This window comes from Eumetopias jubatus, unplaced genomic scaffold, assembly GCF_037043125.1.
Source record: "Eumetopias jubatus isolate StellerSeaLion01/CBP00866 unplaced genomic scaffold, mEumJub1_p1.0 scaffold_11, whole genome shotgun sequence".
Classification (NCBI taxonomy): Eukaryota; Metazoa; Chordata; class Mammalia; order Carnivora; family Otariidae; genus Eumetopias; species Eumetopias jubatus.
Window position 1 is genome coordinate 30,342,374 of NW_028274817.1, and position 20,769 is coordinate 30,363,142.

A 20,769-nucleotide genomic window follows, 5' to 3' on the forward strand; every position below is an offset into this window, starting at 1 on the left:
ACTCCCTGCCGAGCAGGGAGCCCGATGCGGGACTCGATCCCCGGACTCCAGGATCATGACCTGAGCCGAAGGCAGTCGCCCAACCAACTGAGCCACCCAGGCGCCCCAAGCACCCGACTCTTGATCTCAGCTCAGGTCTTGATCTCACGCTTGTGAGTTCAAACCCTGTGTTGGGCTCCACTTAAAAAACAAACAAACAAAAAAAACCAACCCAAACTTTATTTGGTTTCCATGCTGCTCAATACCCAGTGCATTTAAAGGTTTGCCTTCCAGGCTATTTAGCCACTCTGAACCATTTTAGTTGGGTGAATTACTGTCCAAAGAGCTAGTTTTTCCAGGTTCTTCCCATATTTCAGGTACTCCTAGTGTTCATAAACATGCGCCGCACCATACACATGCACCGTACCCACATCTCATGTTTCGGGGCCCCTGGCTGTCTGTCCTGGGAAGAGTGAATTTTGTCTATAAGCATGGGGCAGGTTTATTAGGTCAGAATTTATGAGGCTACAAGGGACATGTGGCCGTTCGTAAATGGAGGCTAAGAAGGAAGCTTGATTCCTTCAGCCTCACGTCTGTACAGAAGCTTTCAAGATTTCTTCGGAGCAGCATTCAACGTCCCCTGATGGCTGAGGGCCACTCCTGGTTAAAAAAAAGGGCTTTTCAGATGAAGACAAGATACTACTCTATTTTTGTGTTCAGTGGCTAGAAATTTCTTAAAGCGGAAAGTATATTAAGACAGGAATCTAAAAAATACCTATCCCTCCTAGTTAATGACCATTTGCTCTGGGGCTGTGGAGGGTGGGGATGGGTGACTAAGGGATCAGCGTGAGAATTCTAAAGAATGTGTAGCTTGGAGTCAGATAAATGTATTTTTTTTTAAAAGATTTATTTATTTGAGAGAGGGCGAGAGAACGCGAGCACTCATGTGCGCCTGTGTGTGTGCAGGAGGGAGGGGCAGAGGGAGAGGGAGAAGCAGAGAAGCAGACTCCCTGCTGAGCCCGGATCACGACCTGGGGCTTGATCTCATGACCCTGAGATCAAGGCCTGAGTCGAAATCAAGAGTTGGAGGCTCACCCGACAGCGCCACCCAGGCGCCCCAGATAAATTTAGGTTTGTGGAGAGCAGGAAACAGCTGTGTGAATTGGGGCAGCCCCATTGTTAGAATCTATGAACATTAGTAGTCAGCTCACATAATTGATGTGACAATTGAATATAACCTATAAAACACCCGAGCACAATATCCTCCACACAAGAGGAGCTCAAGAAATGGTATCTGTGACGACAATCTGGGTTGCTTTGTGGTTCTTCTCCACCCCAAACTACAATGGAGTGCCTTTAAATAAACAGGAATGGGGTTAGAGAAGAGGTGGACACAGCCCATGCTCAGAAGTCTCATGTGTTCTGAAGTCAGACTACCTGGATTTGAGGGGAAGCTATGCCAGTTTTCAGCCACATGACCCTGTGCCAGTTTACTTAATTTTTTTTTTCATTTATTTATTTGACAGAGAGAGACACAGCGAGAGAGGGAACACAAGCAGGGGGAGTGGGAGAGGGAGAAGCAGGCTTCCTGCTGAGCAGGGAGCCCGATGCGGGGCTCGATCCCGATGCGGGGCTCGATCCCGATGCGGGGCTCGATCCCGATGCGGGGCTCGATCCCGATGCGGGGCTCGATCCCAGGGTCCTGGGATCATGACCTGAGCTGAAGGCAGACGCTTAATGACTGAGCCACCCAGGCGCCCCAGGTTTACTTAATTTTCTGAGCCTCAATTTACTCATCTGTAAAATGGGGATATCAATACCCACCTCGTAGGGTGGTTTAAAGATTGATTTAAAAAGTACTTATATGTTCTTGGAACAGTACAGGGCAGGGGCGCCTGGCTGGCTCATTTGGTAGAGCATATGACTTTTTCTTTTCTTTTTTTTTTAAAGATTTTATTTTTAAGTAATCTCTATACCCAACATAGGGCTTGAATTCACGATCCTGAGAGTAAGAGTTGCAGGTTCTTTGGACTGAGCCAGCTAGGTGCCCCCTGAGCATGTGATTCTTAATCTCAAGGGTTGTAAGTTCGAGCCCCACATTGGGTGTAGAGATTACTTAAAAACCTAAAAAAAAAAAAAAAGAATAGTGCAGGACACTAAGCACTCACTTGGTATTTATTATTATTCTATTGTTACAGAGTCTACATAATTCTTTGTTCTCTGTATCTCAAATATCTTTTTTACCTACAAAGCACTTAGAATAGTGCCTGGCATGTAGCGGACACTTGATAAATACTATTTGCTCTCCCCCCCCCACAAATTTATCTTTTATTTATTTATTTGGCTAAAAGATTTAAGTTCTACTTTTATCTTTTTTATTTTTCAAAAATTTTTAAAAATTTTACTTACTTGAGAGAGAGTGTGTGAGTGCACACGTGGGGGGAAGGGCAGAGGGAGAAGCAGACTCTGCGCTGAGCAGGGAGCCTGACGTGGGGCTCGATCCTGGGACCCTGAGATCCTGACCTGAGCCACCCAGGCAGCGCTGCTTTTATCTTTTTTCAATTGAAATGTTACCTGTTGCCATTTATTGAATGCTTCTACAGAAGGCCCTGTGCTACATGAAGACAACACTTTGAAGCTGTTACTCACCATTTAGGTGAAGAAATCAGGCCCATGTGTGCCTACGGTCTTTAGTTGGTTTCAAGGCCCCAGTTTGTCCTTTCTCCCCTAATGGTTATGTGGCAACTGGTATGTGGCAGTTAGGACTGGAAGCTGGGTTTATTGGACTCCAAACCCCATGTTCATTAAATTATACTGCTTAGCAAATGTTCATTGAATGGGGCAATATATAGGATTAGCAGAGCTTAGATCGAAATTTGAAGTGGAATGGAATTATTCTCCGAATGCCAAGGATCGCCACCCACGTACCAGCAGCTGGTACATACCCAGGGAAGCACAAACATTGTGGAGACAGCAGACTGAGTCTCTGGTATGGTGGCCCGAGTCTTCTTATCCACCTTCCTAGATTCTGGCCAAGGGAAACAGTGGCTCTGCAAGGCTTTTGCACCTGTTGTTACTTGTTTTGAAGCATTTTGGGTTTGGATCAAGTTAGCTCCCCTTTGTTTTATGCAGAGGCCGGAAGAGAACTACTAATTCCTCGTAGCATTTACAAAAGAAAAAGAGCTTGAATTGATTACGGACCTGAGCGTGGACATTGCACATGGGACTGTGAAACCTCTACTCTGTTACTTTATTGTAACTAGATTGGTTCATTCCTGAATGTGCCTCGGTGGGTTGGTCCCAGCTAAATAAAAAAAAGTAAGAAAATCCTTCTGGATTTTGTTTTCAGAGAAGGTGGAGCTGTCAGGCTTAAGGAACATCGTGCTGGGGGTGCCTGGGTGGCTCAGTCGGTGGAGCATCCGACTCCTGATTTCGGCTCAGGTCTTGATCTCAGGGTTGTGGGACTGAGTGCTGCATCGGGCTCCCCGCTCAGCATGGAGTCTGCTTGTTTCCCTTCCTGCTGCTCCTCCCACCCCTGCTTGTACTCTCTGGCTCTAAAATAAATGAATCTTTAAAAAAAAATACAGAAGATTGTGCTGGCATTAGCTCCTAAATGGACCCTGGCCTTGGAAGATGTTGAATCTCTGACCTTTACGATGGTGTGGGCATTGAAGAGACCTTCATTTATGAGTCTGTGTGAGTGGCAGTGTCGAGGTTATTGGGAAGCTTTAATCTCGATGCCACCAGCTACGCTAAATAGAAATTAATGCAACACCAGCATGTAATCTATTACCCTTGAGTACCCGCCCCTTTGAACCAGAATGTCACACTTGATTGTCCCGTCTGTAGAATTTCTGGAGTGCCTTGTGCTTTACAGACTTTATATTCATGTCACTCCTAAAACCCATTAATATGGCTATTACTGTTTTCAATACCTCCTTTTTATGGATGAGAAAAATGGAATCTCAGAGGTTGAGTGACTTGACCAGATGATATGGGGAAGAAGTAACAATTGGGATTTGAACCTGGACCCAGCTGACTTTTTTAATTTAAATTTTATTTATTTAAGTGACCTTTACACCTGACAAGGGGCTCAGACTCACAACCCCAAGATCAAGAGTCACATGCTCTTTAGGCTGAACCAGCCAGGTGCCCCTGGACCCATCTGACTTTTATTTTTTATTTTTTATTATTTTTTATTTTTTTAAGATTTTTTAAAAATTTATTTGACACAGAGAAAGACAGAAAGCAAGCACAAGCAGGGGGAATGGCAGGCAGGGGAGAAGCAGGCTCCTGGCTGAGCAGGGAGCCCGATGTGGGGCTCAGTCCCAGGACCCTGGGATCATGACCTGAGCTGAAGGCAGCCACTTAACTGACTGAGCCACCCAGGCGCCCCTGTTTATTTATTTTTAAAGATTTTATTTATTTATTTATTTCACAGAGAGAGCACTAGTAGGCAGAGTGGCAGGCAGAGGGAGAGGGAGAAGCAGACGAGCAGGGAGCCCGATGCGGGGCTCGATCCCAGGACCCTGGGATCATGACCTGAGCCCAAAGCAGATGCTTAACCGGCTGAGCCACCCAGGCCCCCCCCATTTTTTATTTATTTTCAAATTTTATTTATTAATTGAGCGAGAGGAGAGAGTGCTTGTGCACACACGGGCAGAGGAAGAGGCAGACTCCCCACTGAGCAAGGAGACCAACCCGGGACTGGATCCCAGGACCCCGAGAGCATGATCTGAGCCGAATGAAGGCAGACACTTAACCGACTGAGCCACCCAGGGGCCCCCTCTCATTTTTGTCTTTGACTTTTTGTTTCTATTGTATTTTTCCCTTTTTCCGCTCACCTCTGCCACGTACCTCACATTTTGCCAGTGGTTTTAGGCTTGTAAAAAATTCACTGACATGAAATAGTGTTTCATCTCTTGATGAAAACAACCTTGGTCGTGATACAGATGTTTTATACGAAGATGTGGCTAAGCTCTGCTTTGTTATCAACAGGGTGCATTTCCAAATGATTTGTCTTTGCCTTTGAATACTGAGGTATCCCCTTCCTGATGGCCCTTGTTCCAGAACGATGCTAAAGCTGAATTAGACACTTGATAGGAGAGAAATACGTATGGTCCTGGTCATGGCGCCCGAAGTAGACCAACTCACAAACTCCCTTGGCCTTCTGAGTAAGGTGAATGTCCTCTTTTTGCTGAGGGGTGGTTTACACAGTGATGCTGTATCTCAAGTCTTCGCTGAGCCAAGCATGGTTTGCATATTTGCAGCCATGGGAAAAACCCCAGTCCTTTCTGCATTTTATCAGCTTCTCAGTGGCAAATTTGTGGTATGTTTTTATTCTGCTCTCATCTTTCTTTAGAGCTAATGTAACAGCTGCCAAGCATAGTTCAAACTCTCTATCAATGTGGTGACCATATTTTCCAATTGCAAGTCAGGACACATGGGCTGACAAATTCCAGTGTGCTTCAGGAAACAATGGGATGGAATATTTGAAGTCCAATGGTATAGATACCATTCTTTGAAAAACAAGCACGTTCAAATTTCGTCAATATGGAAACGTTTGTTAAAACTCCTATTTGTGACAGAGGATGCTAGGCATCACCTCCTGAGCTTTATTTTGCTCCGTTTGAGATTCTGTTGTTCTCCATTGCTGAGATTTCAGGTCAGATGAGACCAGTTTTAACCCCAATAAAGTCCTGGTGAGTTCTGGTTGTTCATTGTTTCCGGTTCTGTAGCCACTTTGCTACAGAAACTGTGCATTGTGAGAGTAGTGTGTTTGTGTGAAGATAATGCAAGGAAGGCGCCATATTGAATTGCGGCTTATATAACCGTAAAGGTCTTGACATGTGGCTTGTGTAATTAGTATCTTCACTTAGTGCTCATATTTCATATGTGAAATTTTGGGAGGCATGTGCCTTTGAAGAGTCTTAGAAACTCTGGACTGATAGGGAATAAAGTGGCCAACATTCAGGAGGGTGTGGAAGAAGGAGCTTTCTTAAATGCAAATGGCAGGGAAAATGCTTCCTTACAGAGAAGCCATTATCAATATTATGGAAAGGGCTCTTTCTCAGGGCCAAGGTCGCTCAGACCACTAGGAGAGCCAGAGTGCTTAAGAGATTTGTTTATTTATTGTTTTAATTTAAATTTTAGTTTGTTAACATACACTGCAATATTGGTTTCTGGAGTAGAATTCCGTGATTCATCACTTACATACAGCCCCCAGGGCTTGTCATAACGGGTGCCCTCCTTGCTACCCCTCACCCATCTAGCCCACCCCCCCCACCGACCTCCCTCCATCAACCCTCACTTTGTTCTCTATAGTTAAGAGTCTCCTAGAGGGGGCGCCTGGGTGTCTCAGTCTGTTAAGTGTCCGACTTTTGATTTCGGCTCAGGTTAGGATCTCAGGGTTGTGAGACTGAGCTTTGCGCTGGGCTCCATGCCCGGCATGGAGTCTGCTTAAGATTCACTCTCTCCCTTTCCCTTTGCCCCTCCCCAACCTCAGGAAAAAAAAAAAAGTCCTTGACTACTAATGACATCTTCTCTTAAAAAAAAAAAAAAGTCTCTCATGGTTTGTTTCCCTCTCTCCTTTTTTTCTTTTCACCCTTCCCATATGTTCGTCTATTTTCTTTCTTAAATTCCTGCATAAGAGGATTAAATGCATAGTTGGACCTTCTATAAATGTTGTGAAGGTGTTCTTAGAAAACAGGAGTATTTGAAAATTTTAATATAGTGTGAACCCTGAATGCAAAATAGTTTCTTTTTCCTACTTGACAAAGTGAAGTCTGTTTTCCCCTCCTAGGAGCGTTTCTTTCCCTTGAAACCAAGAACCAAAGGTCCCTGGCTCCTCGAAGGTCAGGGTGGCAGCTGAGATGACAGCAGGACTCCATTTACTCCCCTTCCTCAGCGCTGGGGATCCGAAGGTGCTATTACTCCCCTGAGTTTGTAGTTGTCACTGTGTTAACTCTGGATGAAAATTTTCTGTTTTCCTGAACAAAGCAAAAGAGATGGGAAAGAGTGGAAGTGTCTTTACATTTCTGGTTTAACCGGTGATCCTGATCAACCGGAGTCAATGCTCATCTCCTAAAAGTTGCCTCAGAAATCAGGTTGAGATGGTAACTTTCATTGCTGAATTCTTTTTTTTTTCCCCCAAGATATTTATTTACTTATTTATCTTAGAGAGAGAGTGCGAGCTGGGAGAGAAGGGGGAGGGGGAAAGAATCTTTAAGCAGACTCCACACTGAGCGTGGAGCCCAGTGCAGGGTTTGATCCTCCCACCGCGAGATCATGACCTGAGCCAAAACGAAGAGTCTGACACTCAACCCACTGAGCCACCCACACGCCCCTTTCATTGCTGAGTTCTAGATAGAAATAGCTCTTATAAACTCTTAACTTTCGCTCTTAAAATTAGTCCATTGGTGGGGCGCTTGGCTGGCTCAGCTGGTAGAGCATGTGACTCTTGATCTTGGGGTTGTTTGAGCCCCACATTGGGGGATGGAGTTTACTTAGAAAAAAGCTAGTCTGGGGCACCTGGGTGGCTCAGTCTGTTAAGCGTCTGCCTTGGGCTCCGGTCATGATCTCAGAGTCCTGGGGTCGAGCCCCATGTGGGGCTCCCTGCTCGGTAGGGAGCCTGCTTCTCCCTCTCCCCCTGCTGCTCCCCCTGCTTGTGCTCTCTCACTCTCTCAAATAAATAAATACAATCTTAAAAAAAAAATAGAAAGGAAAAAAGCTAGCCCATTGGGACCAAGAAGGGTCTCCTCTTGTCCCAGAAGGAAGGTGAGATGATTCTATTGACAAATCCTGTAACATCTCTGAGCACTCTCGAGTTTGTGACTCGGCATTTGTAGCAGGGAATCGTCGTCTTCTTTGCTCCACCACAGGGTGTTCCTGGTTAAAGCCAATACAAGCTTGCAGAGCCTTGTTTGTAGGCTCTAGATCCACACTATTAGAGATCCCTAAATCCTCTATCACCTCTAGAAGAACGTGGCTTGAAGCCCAGATTGTGATGTACCTGAAGTGAAATGCAGTGTCCTCTAACTTTCCCGTCCTTTGTTCTTTTTTGCTCAGTCATCCTTTTCTTCATTTAAAACATATTTATTGAGCTTTCACTATTCGTGAGGCCTTGTACTAGGCACTGAGAGTATCAGTGGCGAGCAAAGCAAGATCTTAATTTTCACAAAGCAGCCACATAGAGTGTCGGTTAAGAACATGTAACTTGGTGATCTGACTGCCCGGGTTCAAATCCTGACGTTGCTACTTAAGCTGCTGTTTGATGGAAGGTAGGTCACTGAGCCTCTCTGGGCCCTAACTTCTGCATCTGTAAAATGGGAAGATAGATACTTCTAGATCATGGTAAGTAAATGGAGGGAATAGGTTGATGAATCCAGTATCCTGATACTGTTTATATTTTGTCTTAAGAATTTTTTTTTCTGTTCAGTTGAGTTTATTTAAGTTTTTATTTAAATTCCAGTTATCCAGTTAGATAACATACAGTGTAATATTAGTTTCAGGTGTATGATATAGTGATTCAACACTTCCACCCAACACCCAGTGCTCATCAGGACAAATACACTCCTTAATCCCCTTCACCTATTTCCCCCTTCCCCCCCACCCCTTCCCCTCTGGTGTCCTTCAGTTCTCTGTAGTTAAGAGTCTGTTTCTTGGTTTGTCTCTCTTTTTTCCCCCCCTTATGATAATTTGTCTTCTTTCTTAAATGCCACATATGAGTGAAATCATATGGTATTTGTCTTTCTCTGACTGACTTGTTTTGTTTAGCGTAATACTCTCTAGCTCCATCCACGTCATTGCAAATGGCAAGATTTTTTCCACTTTTTTATGGTAATATTGCATTGTATGTATATGCCACATCTTCTTTATCCATTCATTAGTTGATGGACACTTGGGCTGTTTCCAAGGTTTGGCTATTGTAGATAATGCTGCTATAAACATTGGGGTGCATGTATCCCTTTGAATCTGTATTTTTGTATCCTTTGTGTAAATACCGAGTAGTGCAATTATTGGGTTGTAGGGTAGTTCTATTTTTAACATTTTGAGGAACCTCCGTACTGTTTTCCAGAGTGGTTGCCCCAGTTTGCCTTCCCACCAACAGTGCAGGAGGGCTCTCCTTTCTCCACATCCTGGCCAACACCAGTTGTTTCTTGTGTTGTTGATTTTAGCCATTCTGACAGGTGTGAGGTGATACAACTTTTTAAAAAAATTTTTTTTCTGTTCAGTTGGCTTCATTTATTTTTAATTTATTTTTTTAAGTAGGCTCCACACCTAATGTGGGGCTTGAACTCACGACCCTGAGATCAAGGGTCGCACGCTCTACCAACTGAGCCCCTTGTCATAACATTTTCCTGGGGAGAAAACTTTACAAGATCATTTGTACTATGCCATTGAACAATCTTTTAACACATTTACATTTCTACAAAAAGCAAAGTTCACATTAGCTATAAATCCGTTGTTAAATTTTATTGCCCTTTGGAGTCATCTTGGAGTCATTCCCATCACTGGAATCCAGGGCTGCTGCTGGGGTTCCATCTGTCACCTCCATTTTCCGGGCCGAAGAATGGAGGCAGAAAGGGGAATGGCGGTGTCCTCTGTCTTTCCAGGAGACTTCCTAAAAGTTTCATGTAATGTGTTTGCTTACATCTTACTCTTGAATTTAGGTGCCTGACTTCACCTAGCTGCAAGGGAGCCTGGGCAATGTAGTATTCGATGTTGAATCTGCTCAGCTAACCGCTGAGTTTCTCTTTACTGAAGAAGAAGGGGAGAATGGACATTGGGAAGCACCTGGCCATGTTTGCCACAGCACCAGTCGACTTCTTGGTGCAAATTCTTTTTTTTTTTTTTTAAAGATTTATGTATTATTTATTTTGAGAAAGTGAGAATGAGAGAGAGAGAGAGAGTACATGAGAGGGGGGAGGGTCAGAGGGAGAAGCAGACTCCCCGCTGAGCAGGGAGCCCAATGCGGGACTCGATCCCGGGACTCCAGGATCATGACCTGAGCCGAAGGCAGTCACTTAACCAACTGAGCCACCCAGGCGCCCCTTGGTGCAAATTCTTACCCACACTTGTGGCTTTCCCTTTTCTCACTTTGGGACTATCACTAAGACTCCCCTTCTTTTCAGTATTTGTAACTAGGTGGGATTTTTGGTTCCATTGAAATGAACATCTCACATCGAGTGCTTAATCTATGTTGAGCACTGCACAATTATGCGTGATGTTGCCTCTGTTATCATCCCCATTTTAAGGATGAGAACGTTGAGGCACAGAGACGCTAGATAACTTCCTCTGTGGTGGCAGACTCAGGATTCAAAGGCGAGCAGTTTGAAGGCAAGCACTGCTTGATTTGCTTAGAGTTGGGGACAGGGAAGAGGGAAGAGGAGGAAGGGAGGAGAGCCAGGCACTGTAAGAGCAGTATGTCTTTCATATGAAATGTGTGTAAGTTCCCCATTCATAACAAATGGACCCTGTGTATAGCAGAAGACTTGAAATGTTTGATTTGATACATATACATTTTTTATGGAATGAATTGGCTTGCCATTCAAGGACCCTCACAATCTGGCCTCTGCTTTTCATATCTACCTTAACTCATACCACCCAGGGTGACATCACGATTTTATTTATTTATTTGAGACAGAGAGAGAGTGAGCAGGAGCTGAGTGTGGAGCCTGACACAGGGCTCCGTTTTGTGACTGGAGCCGAAATCAAGAGTCCTACACTTAACCAACTGAGCCACCCAGGTGCCCTGAAAAGAAGTTTTAAAAATAGGCAAGTTTGGGTTTGTTCACTGCCTCTTCTACTCTTACCTATGTGGCTTTGGGCGATTTACCTACCTCTTTGTATCTGAGTTTTATTTTTCTTTAAAACAGAAATGATAGGGGCGCCTGGGTGGCTCAGTTGGTTGAGTGTCTGCCTTCAGCTCAGGTCATGACCTCAGGGTCCTGGGATCGAGCCCCGCATTGGGCTCCCTGCTCAGTGGGGAGTCTGCTTCTCTCTCTCCCTCTGCCCCATCCTCTCTATGCATTCTCTCTCTCAAATAAAATCTTTAAAAGAAAATAAACAAAAAAAACCTCCCAGGAATAATAATGCCTACCTTAGGCAGTTGCTGAGTGTACCTGAGACAGTGTAGGCCTTCCTTTCTCCTGTTGGCTTGTTTTCCTTCTTCCCTTTCCCCACCCTTACCCCCATTCCCCTTTTTGGGGGTGCTCTAGTTTACTGGTTTAGTTACTCTTCTTGAAGCATCATCTGCTCTTGCCAGTCTCTTTGCGTTTGGTTTCATCATTGCCCTTTCCTGAAATGCCCCCATTCTCCTTTTGTTGTAGACTGGCATCTCTTGAAGGACAAAGTCTGCCCACCAGGACGTTTGTTTGGTTTGCAGTGTTTATTTCCTGCTTTTAAATGGGGCATGCCTGGATTCATTCAGCTGATAGCCCACCGCTTGCTGTTTTCTTTTTGTTTTTTAAAAGATTTTATTTATTTATATAACAGAGAGAGACAGCGAGAGAGGGAACACAAGCAGGGGGAGTGGGAGAGGGAGAAGCAGGCTTCCTGCAGAGCCCCCCCCTCGTTTAAGTCCTGCTCATCTTTCGAGGGCCATCTCAAATTCCTTCTCTCCTACGAAAATCTTCCTTGATCTGAACGTAACCTGAAATTTCTTGCTTTGCTTCTCTTTTTTTTTTTTCTCTTAGAGCTCACGAAATGTATTTCTTCCTCTGCTGTGTGGTAATGGCGTGTGTGAATCTTACTGAGGTGCTCACTGAAGTCCAAGGTCCTTGAGGACAGGGATCTTGTCTTACTCATCTTTGCAGGCTCCTAGCAGCTGTCTTGCTTATGTGAGGTAGGAACTTAGAGGCTCATTTGACTAGTCCATGAAATCGTCCTCACTATAAAGCTGAACTACAGAAGTTCACTAGAAACAAAAAACAAAAAACAGAAAAAGTACTTTCTAGAAATGCATTTTATTTATTTTTTAAAATTGTTTCCTTTCCTTTATTTTTTTAAAAGATTTTATTTACTTATTTGATAGAGTGAGTGATAGCACAAGCAGGGGGATCAGCAGAGGGAGAAGGAGAAGCAGACTCCCCGCTGAGCAGGGAGCCCGATGTGGGGCTCGATCCCAGGACCCTGGGACCATGACCTGAGCTAAAGGCAGGCGCTTAACCGATGACAGATGCTTAACCGACTGAGCCACCCAGGCGCCCCAGAAATACATTTTAGAAATGCATAGTAACATGTTTTGGTAAGAATTCAAGAATTGTCCCACCAGATCATTCTCTGGGAAAGACGGAAAGTAGATTTTCCCCTCAATCCGCCATGCTGGCATGGGATCTGTAATTCCTTAGTTTTGCTTCCAAATCAGTATTGATGTCTGTCGCTGAGAAGTCTTGGCTTGTGCTAAATTTCCTATTCAACAGGATGGGCTTTGAAAAGTAAATGGAGTGCAAACCCATAAACTGGGAAGCTCTAAAATGAATGTGCATGGTTAGTGTAATCAGTGACTAATTAAGGTGAGGTTTATGGCCGTTTAGCTCTTTCACCCTGAAGAAATTTCAAGGCCAGTCATGCACCACTTCCTATTGACGAGCGGGAGGCCAGCGGGTCAGAGAGCTGACGTCACTGAGGGGTCTGGTTCTGTCATAGGTGGGTTGATAGATGGGCTTGAGGCTTGAGGAATAATTATTCTCAGTGGGTCATTTGGTTGCCATTGGTGATCCAGAAAGGCTGGAATGGACTCCATACAGTGAATAGGAACCTTTGAGGAAATTGGGAAATCATTGCTGGATTTCAAAGCCATGTGCTAATAAAAACCGGTTGAGGCTTTTGCAGCGATAAAAGGAATCATTTAGAGCCTCCAACAAACAACGGAGGCCAAGCTGAATTGTGGTGCCCCAGCTTCCCTGTCCTTTGTGGCTTTGGTGTGGATCGTGACTTTCACCACCAGGGACCAGGGCCTCCAAGTTCTCAATCGAGAGAAGACTGAAAAGGTCTGCATTGCACATTGTGGACAATAGCCACCCCCCCAAAAAAGTAGAAACACCTACAGATCCATCAGTAAGGAGTTAGATAATTTACTTAGGTTGCAACCAGAAGTTAAGTAGCTCTTTCAAAGGAAGATAGATCTCTGCATATGTTCAGCAACTTCTGAGGTACATCATTAAATGAGAGCAAACTGCAGAATACAATACGTGTTTGTAGAAAAAAATAATATATGTAGGGACGCTTGGGTGGCTCAGTTGGTTAAGCGTCTGACTTCAGCTCAGGTCATGATCTCGGGGTCCTGGGATCGAGCCCCGTATCGGGCTCCCTGCTCAGCAGGAAGTCTGCTTCTCCCTCTCCTTCTGCCCCTCCCTCCCACACTCCTCATGCTCTCTCTCAAATAAATAAATAAAATAGTATGTGTACACACACACACACACACACACACACACACACACACACACACGATCACTTTGTGTATGTACTCACAGAAGCCCAGGGGACATTTAGCAAAGACCATCAGTTCTTTATCTGGTGGCAGGTGTAGGTGGGGTTTGTAGGGAAAGTTGCCTTTTTATTTTATATTTTTCCTAACAAGTGTGCATTATATTACTATAGTAAGTAGATCTTTCCTTAAAAAGGAAACCAAAAGTCCTTTTCGATGTCCTCCAGTCACACTGAGCTGCAAGTTGACTTGATAAGAGTTCTGAATATCGACTGCCCTTGGGAGGGGGTCGGGGGTGTGTGATGTGGGATTTCTTCAGGTATCAGAGCCTTAACCTGATGAGATAGGACGTTAATGATGGGATTCCAGCTAGTTATTGGTAAAGTGAAACTAGAGGTTCCATGAGCCCTCCTTTAAGGGTTCTTGTGGGGCCAGTGATTTCACACCAGCCGCCCCCAAGTCTGTGAGGAGCAGTGGAGGCCCAGCAGGTAACAGCAGGTGTGCCCATGAGCAGAGGGGAGGGGCAGAGGGAGCGGGAGAAGCAGACTCCCTACTGAGCAGGGAGCCCGAGGAGGTCTCCATCCCAAGACCCTGGGATCATAACCTGAGCTGAAGGCAGACCCTTAACTGGCTGAGCCACCCAGGCGCCCCCTCCCCTCCACTTTTGCCTGCTTTTCTGGTACCAGGGTTTCAACTAGGATTTCATTTGGGGGGAAAAAAGATTCTGCTGATTAATGAAAGTTTATAAACCATGGCGCTACACCACAGTTAAGTATAAAATAGGTAGAAGAAGAAAATACCCTCCTTTTGTGGATGAGGCGTCGAGGGTCCAAGAGTTGAGTTAAGTTGCTTCAGGATAGACGTGGAGTCCATCACAGAGGCATGACTTAAAGTCCTTAGTTTGGTGATCTTTCCACCATGTCCTATTGCCTCCCGTTGGTGGCTCAGAGGAGCTCTTTTTGGTGAGCTCAGGAGTACAACTGAATTAAGAAACGTTGAAAGATCCAGGGTAGATTATTTTTTTTAAAGATTTTTTAGTTTTTTTATTTGACAGAGCACAAGGAGGGGGAGCGGCAGGGAGAGGGAGAGGGAGAAGCAGGCTCCTTGCTCAGCAGGGAGCCCGATGTGGGGCTCAAACCCAGGACCCCGGGATCATGACCTGGCTGAAGGCAGATGCTTAACCGTCAGAGCCACCCAGATGCCCCCAGGGTAGTTTTGAAAGGCATGGTCTTACTACCACATCGCCTAGATTGACCATTTCTTCATGAGCCTGGCGTGGAGGTGGGCAGGACCTCGGAGGCCAGCACAGAACACTTGCTTTGGTGTGTGTCTGTTTGAATTACCAGGGAAAAGTTAACAGGAAGTTTTCGTTGTGGATTGGTAGCCTAGACTGGGAGGTGATCTTCCCCATACTCCATGGCACTGGGCCACTTATGTCCTGGGTGGATTGAAACATATAGTGTATCCTGTGGTTGTACTGTATTTTTTCTTTTTAAGATTTTATTTATTTATTTGAGAGAGAGTGAGAGAGAGCACGAGTGGGTGGGGTAGAAGCAGACCCCTAGCTGAGCAGGGAGCCTGATGCGGGGCTCGATCCCAGGACCCCAAGATCATGACGTGAGCTGAAGGTAGGCGCTTAACCAACTGAGCCACCCAGGTGCCCCTATTTTTTATTTTTTAAGTAAGCTAGTGCTCACTTCAGTACATATACTTTTTTTTTTTAAGATTTTATTTATTTATTTGATAGAGACACAGCGAGAGAGGGAACACAAGCAGGGGGAGTGGGAGAGGGAGAAGCAGGCTTCCCGCGGAGCAGGGAGCCCGATGCGGGGCTCCATCCCAGGACCCCGGGATCATGACCCGAGCCGAAGGCAGATGCCCAATGACTGAGCCACCCAGGCGCCCCACGTATACTATTTTTTAAGTAAGCTCTAAGCCCAACTTGGGGCTCAAACTCACGACCCCTTGAACAAAAGTCACATGCTCTACCAACTGAGCCAGCCAGGCGCACCGCCCCCCATGGTTGTACTCCAGATGGTTGATACCTTGACTCCCAAATGTCTCGACCGGCACCCAAAATATATGTCTTGAAACACTGCTAAGGCCTAAAGGCAGAGACAAGAACAGTTTTTGGTTACAAGGGAAGAGTTATGAATGGTATATATCTGAGTGGCTCCTTTAAGATAGCCGGAGGTCAAAAGCAGTTTACGGGTTTATAGGAGAACAACGTACTGAGTCAGTGGCCTTATCCATAACCCATGTGCTCGTGCCTTCCTACCTGACTGATCTTATGTGGTTTCCAGTCTCAGTTCCGGTCCTGCATTGTGGCCTTTGGAACATCCTAGAAGGTCTCTTGGTACATTTGTGAGGATTCTTTTATGAGCCTTTTCTTCTGCCCTTCATTTTGCCCCTAGTCTGGGGTCTGTTCTGTCTTCTGCTTAGAGCTGGTCTGCTAAGGTCCCTTTATGTCCATTTATGTCTATTCTCGGGGCCAGGCCATGTTTGCTGGTGAGTCATCACATTGCTTTTCATTTGGAAGTAATTTTAATAGTCCCAGGTGGTGGATGTGTGTGTATATATATATATATATATATAATTTTTTTTTCATTTTATTTCTAGCAGAAACCCTCAAAAATCAATAGTTGAAAACAGAGGTAACATTTATTCTATTAGTATGGGCTTCTCTGACTCCATTGTCCCAGTGGCCACTCGTGTTGGGGGAAGGCTGAGTGAGCGACGCTTTTCCTTTGGCGTGGTTCATGCGGAGATCAGCATGGCTCTGGTGAGTTTGCAGTTCTGTGAGGGTTGGATTACCTCCGGCCAGAGCTACTTTTAAGATACGGAGACCAGCTCAGGAAAGCTGGTTAGTCTGTCATGAGCAATTCAAACTCCGGCCCCGAGAAGAGATCCTGATGCAGGGCTCGATCCCATGAGCCTGAGATCATGCCCTGAGCTGAAATCAAGAGTCAGACGCTTAACCAACGGCACCACCCAGGTGCCCCCTGTCCCTTTTCGATCTGCACCTTTCTGCTACGACTAGAGTTCATACGCTTTTTCTGGGCACGTGTCTCCTAGTTTCTCTTTCTGCCTCCAGTCTCCCTTTTACGATAGATTTTCCACCGTACTGCCGGATTCATCTTCCAAAATCCATGTTTAGTCAGAGCTCCCCCCTTGCTCTGGAGTCTTCAGTAGCTCCCTGGTACCTATGGAGTCAAGTCCCGACTCCTTGGCCTGGTATTTAAAAGTCTTTGTGATCTCCTTTCGAGATTTTCATCCTCTTTCTCCTAATACGCTTTTTTTTTTTTAGATTTTATTTTTAAGTAATCTCCACTCCCAACGTGGGGCTCAAACTCAAAACCGCAAGATCCAAGAGTTGTACGCTCCACCGACTGAGCCAGCCAGGCGCCCCTCTCCTAATATTCTTTAATATTCTATCCATCCTGTAACGTTTTGCCTCTGCAAATGCCTTATTGTTTCTTAGAGACTTTAGGATTTTGTCATTTCCCCAGCTTTTTTGTTTTCAAGCATCGAAATTCAGTGTCCTTAGGACCCAATTTAAATGCCATTTTCCCTCATTAAGCTTTCCGATCTCTCCCTTGGGGGCATCTGTTTGGCAAGGATCTGGCGAAGGGAACTCAAGCCTTACGTGGTGCTTAAGTGAGCTGACTACTCAGATCCTTTTCAATCCTCTTCATTTTTCTAAGCTGTGCTTCTTTTTTTGTTTTAAAAAAAGATTTTTATTTATTTATCTGAGAGAGAGCCAGAGAGAGAGCACAAGCAGGGGGAGCAGCAGAGGAGAGGGAGAAGCAGGCTTCCCCCGGAGCAGGGAGCCCGTTGTGCGGGCTCAATCCCAGGACCCTGGGATCACGACCTGAGCCGAAGGCAGCCGCCCAACCGACTGAGCCACCCAGGCGCCCCTCTAAGCTGTGCTTCTTGAATAAAACATGAAGCGTGAAGACTCTTAATGCTGATAAACCAAAGAGTGCCTTCCACCTCGGGTTCTTTCTGGCATCTCCTCTCTCCTCCCAACTTGACTTCCCACGCTCTCTGTTCCTACTGGCAGGGAACCTTAGTGTTTCCACCAAAAAATCAGTCAAGCTGGGGACTTTGACTGGAGCAGACAGGATGCATTTCAACATTGCTCTGAGAAGAAAAATGGCACCAGTCTGTTGGTCTGGCATGCCATCACAAAACAATTTTTAATCACTGTAATTGCTCTTTGCTCTACATTCCTCAAGCATTTTGTGCCATTCTTCAACTACCATTTTGCCCTCCTACCTCCTTCTTGAACACATCTTCCTCTCTAGACTTAAAGCCTTTTGAGGGCAGAGATCTTTTCTTATTTACCATTTTGTCCCGCATAGTGCTTATGGGTGCTCAATGTCTGGTGACTTGAATTGACAGTGGATAAAGAAGAAGCTCTTGAGGGTTTGTTTTTTTTTCCTCCCCATTATCAGGCAGAAGGTACAAAATAAAGGCTTGCGTGATCCCTACCCATCATCTGTCACCGCAGCCATTGTGACGTTCCCTTTGGTGGCTGGGCAGTAACCCGTCTCCTACTGTGACAGAAAGACTTTGATTTCTGGCAGAGCAGCTCTTGGCTTTGTGTGGCAATTTCACGGAGTCCCTAGGAGAGAGAGCAATTTCAGAAAGAATGATTTGTTTGATTTCCATTCTAAGCAGGGAAAGCAAATAGCAGTAAAAGCATAACACAGCCATGACCCTTCACTAGGAATCCTATAGCCGCGCGACGTGCAACTGTAAAAGTCCCATGGCCATGGGTGGGGTAGAACCCCAGCAGCAAGCCCAGAGATCCGAGAGAACTGTCACCCTTGACAGGCTGGCGGCGGGGGTGGGGTGGGGTAGGGTATCAGAACGAGCAAAGAGAACTTCATGGAGTCTGCCTTCGTAGATGCATTTTGCAGGACAGTTGGGGGGTAGCTGGAAGAGTAGCTGGGCCAAGCATGGAGAGCCATGGAAGCCAAGTTTGCCATGGAAGCCAATGTTACCAAATTAGGTAACATTGGTGTTTTTATTTTACCTGTAGCTCTGATCATAGGTGCCAGGTCATCTTCTCCCTTGTTTGTCCCCCTTTCTTTCTCTGGATTCTGGAGGAGAAGGGATATGCTCAAGAGAGCAAGGACACTTTTCCTTCAGATCTATGAACTCTCATATATATTTGTATGAGGCTTAGAGGCTCAACAAACACCAGTTTGAAATACTCAATTTTTAGTTTTATTTTTATTTTTTTAAATTTTTTAAAAGATTTTATTTATTTATTTGAGAGAGCACGAGCAGGGTGAGGGGCAGAGGGAGAGGGAGAAGCAGACTCCTCGCTGAGCAGGGAGCCCGATGAGGGGCTCGATCCCAGGACCCTGAGATCATGACCTGAGCCGAAGGCAGATGCTTCACTGACTGAGCCCCCCAGGTGCCCCTGAAATACTGAATTTTTAAATGAGGTTGAAGCCCACCCTTGGAGGTAGTAGTGGTAAAGAACCATGCGACTGTGGAGATATTGACTCCTACAACCAACATAGAGACAAAATATTGTGGGTCAGACTAGGCATAGGGAGAAAAGATGTAGTTTTAGTATAATCCATGATAGGAATTAAAGGAAAGAATAGCCAGCATGGAAGCCTAGACTAGCCGGGGCCAGAGGAACTCAGACAGATCCTAGGGGCGCATGCCCATTCCAGGCACTGGGAAGGCCTTTTCCTCAATTGGGAGGTAGTAGGCCTGACTATGGCCTGGGTAAAATATCCTTGAGGAACAGCATTTACTCTGAACGCCAAGTCCATGCAAATCCTACAATTTGAGCCTGTGGTACCTTGATAGCAAGAAGAGGTTTGGACAGTACATACCTCCCCCCTCTCTGGTCTCTCTAAGGGATACTCCCTAAACGAATGAACACACCATCTTCTGGTTACCATAGCCATCTCTTGGGACGTTGGTAGTATGAGTCCGTGTTCCTGGGTCTGACCCACTTGGAAGTACACACGAGATTGAGTTTCTGGACATGGAAGCCGAAGGAACAAGCTCTGAACTACGGTGCATTTGCCAGAGGTTCCCTGAAAAGCCTTTTGGCTGGCTGGCTTGTCAGCTCTCCCCTTGGACACTCCACCTCATGGCCACCCTTCTCCAGTTACAGCGACAGAATTGATTAGCTTCTTCGCACTACCTTCTGGCGGACTGGAGAGGCTTCGGATTCCAGCACGTGCCTCCTCCACGCTCTCCACCCCCATCCGTTGCTGTTGGGCATTGCTGTTGGGCGTGTTCATCTTGTTTGCCCATTTCCTCTTGCATTTTGCAAATGCCTCAGCTGTGTTTGTGTCTTTCCCTTTCTTCAGTTCAGAGCAATCTGTTCATTTTGACGAGCCAGCAGCTTCCACAGTGTGCTAGGAAACAGGGTCCGGGTAACCAGAGCCTTGGGTTCCCCCCCAACCCTTTGTAATTATGTCAGGGAGGGTCAAGGGTTGGGAGAAAGCCCTTCACCTAAATCCAGTGTGTTTTGTTCTGCTCTCATTGTCTAATCCCTCTAATCTATTGTTAGGATAAGAGAGACACTACTTTGCATTCTCATTCTGTGCCTTTTTCTCCCCCTACGATTTCTTTTCTTTAATTATGCCCTTTAAAAATGTTTGCTGCATTATCTAATGTGGTTTATATTATCTGTTGACAATTTTACCTGAATGGACCCATTTAGAATATTTTTTGTGAAAGTCAGTGGGGAAACAAAAGTTTTCTATTTAAAAACTTGACGTTATGTGTTAAATTGTATCCTCCCCAAATTCCTATGTTCAAGTCCTAACTCTCAGTACCTCAGAATGTGACCTTTTTCGGAAATAGGGTCACTGCAAATGTAATTAGTGAATAGGGTCATATTGGAGTAGGGTCAGCCCCAATTCAATCAGTGGTGTCCTTATGAAAAGGGGGAATTTGGAGGGGCGCTGGCTGGCTCAGTCTGTACAACGTGCAACTCTTGATCTTGGGGTTGTGAGTTTGAGCCCCACGTTGGGTGTAGAGATTACCTAAAAACAAAATCTTAAAAAAAAAAAAGTGGTGGGGATTTGGAGACAAGACATACAGGAAGGAGCACCATGTGAAGGTAAAGGCAGAAATCAGGGTGCTGTTTCTACAAACCAAAGCTACCAGGAGCTAGAAGAGAGGCATGAGATGGATTTTCTCTCAGAGCCCTGAGAAGGAACCAATCCTGGGACGCCTGGGTGGCTCATCTGCCTTGGGCTCAGGTCATGATCCCAGAGTCCTGGGACTGAGTCCTGCATCGGGCTCCCTGCTCAGCGGGGAGTCTGCTTCTCCCTCTGCTGCTCCCCCAACCCCCCAGCTCCTGCTTGCTCGCTCTC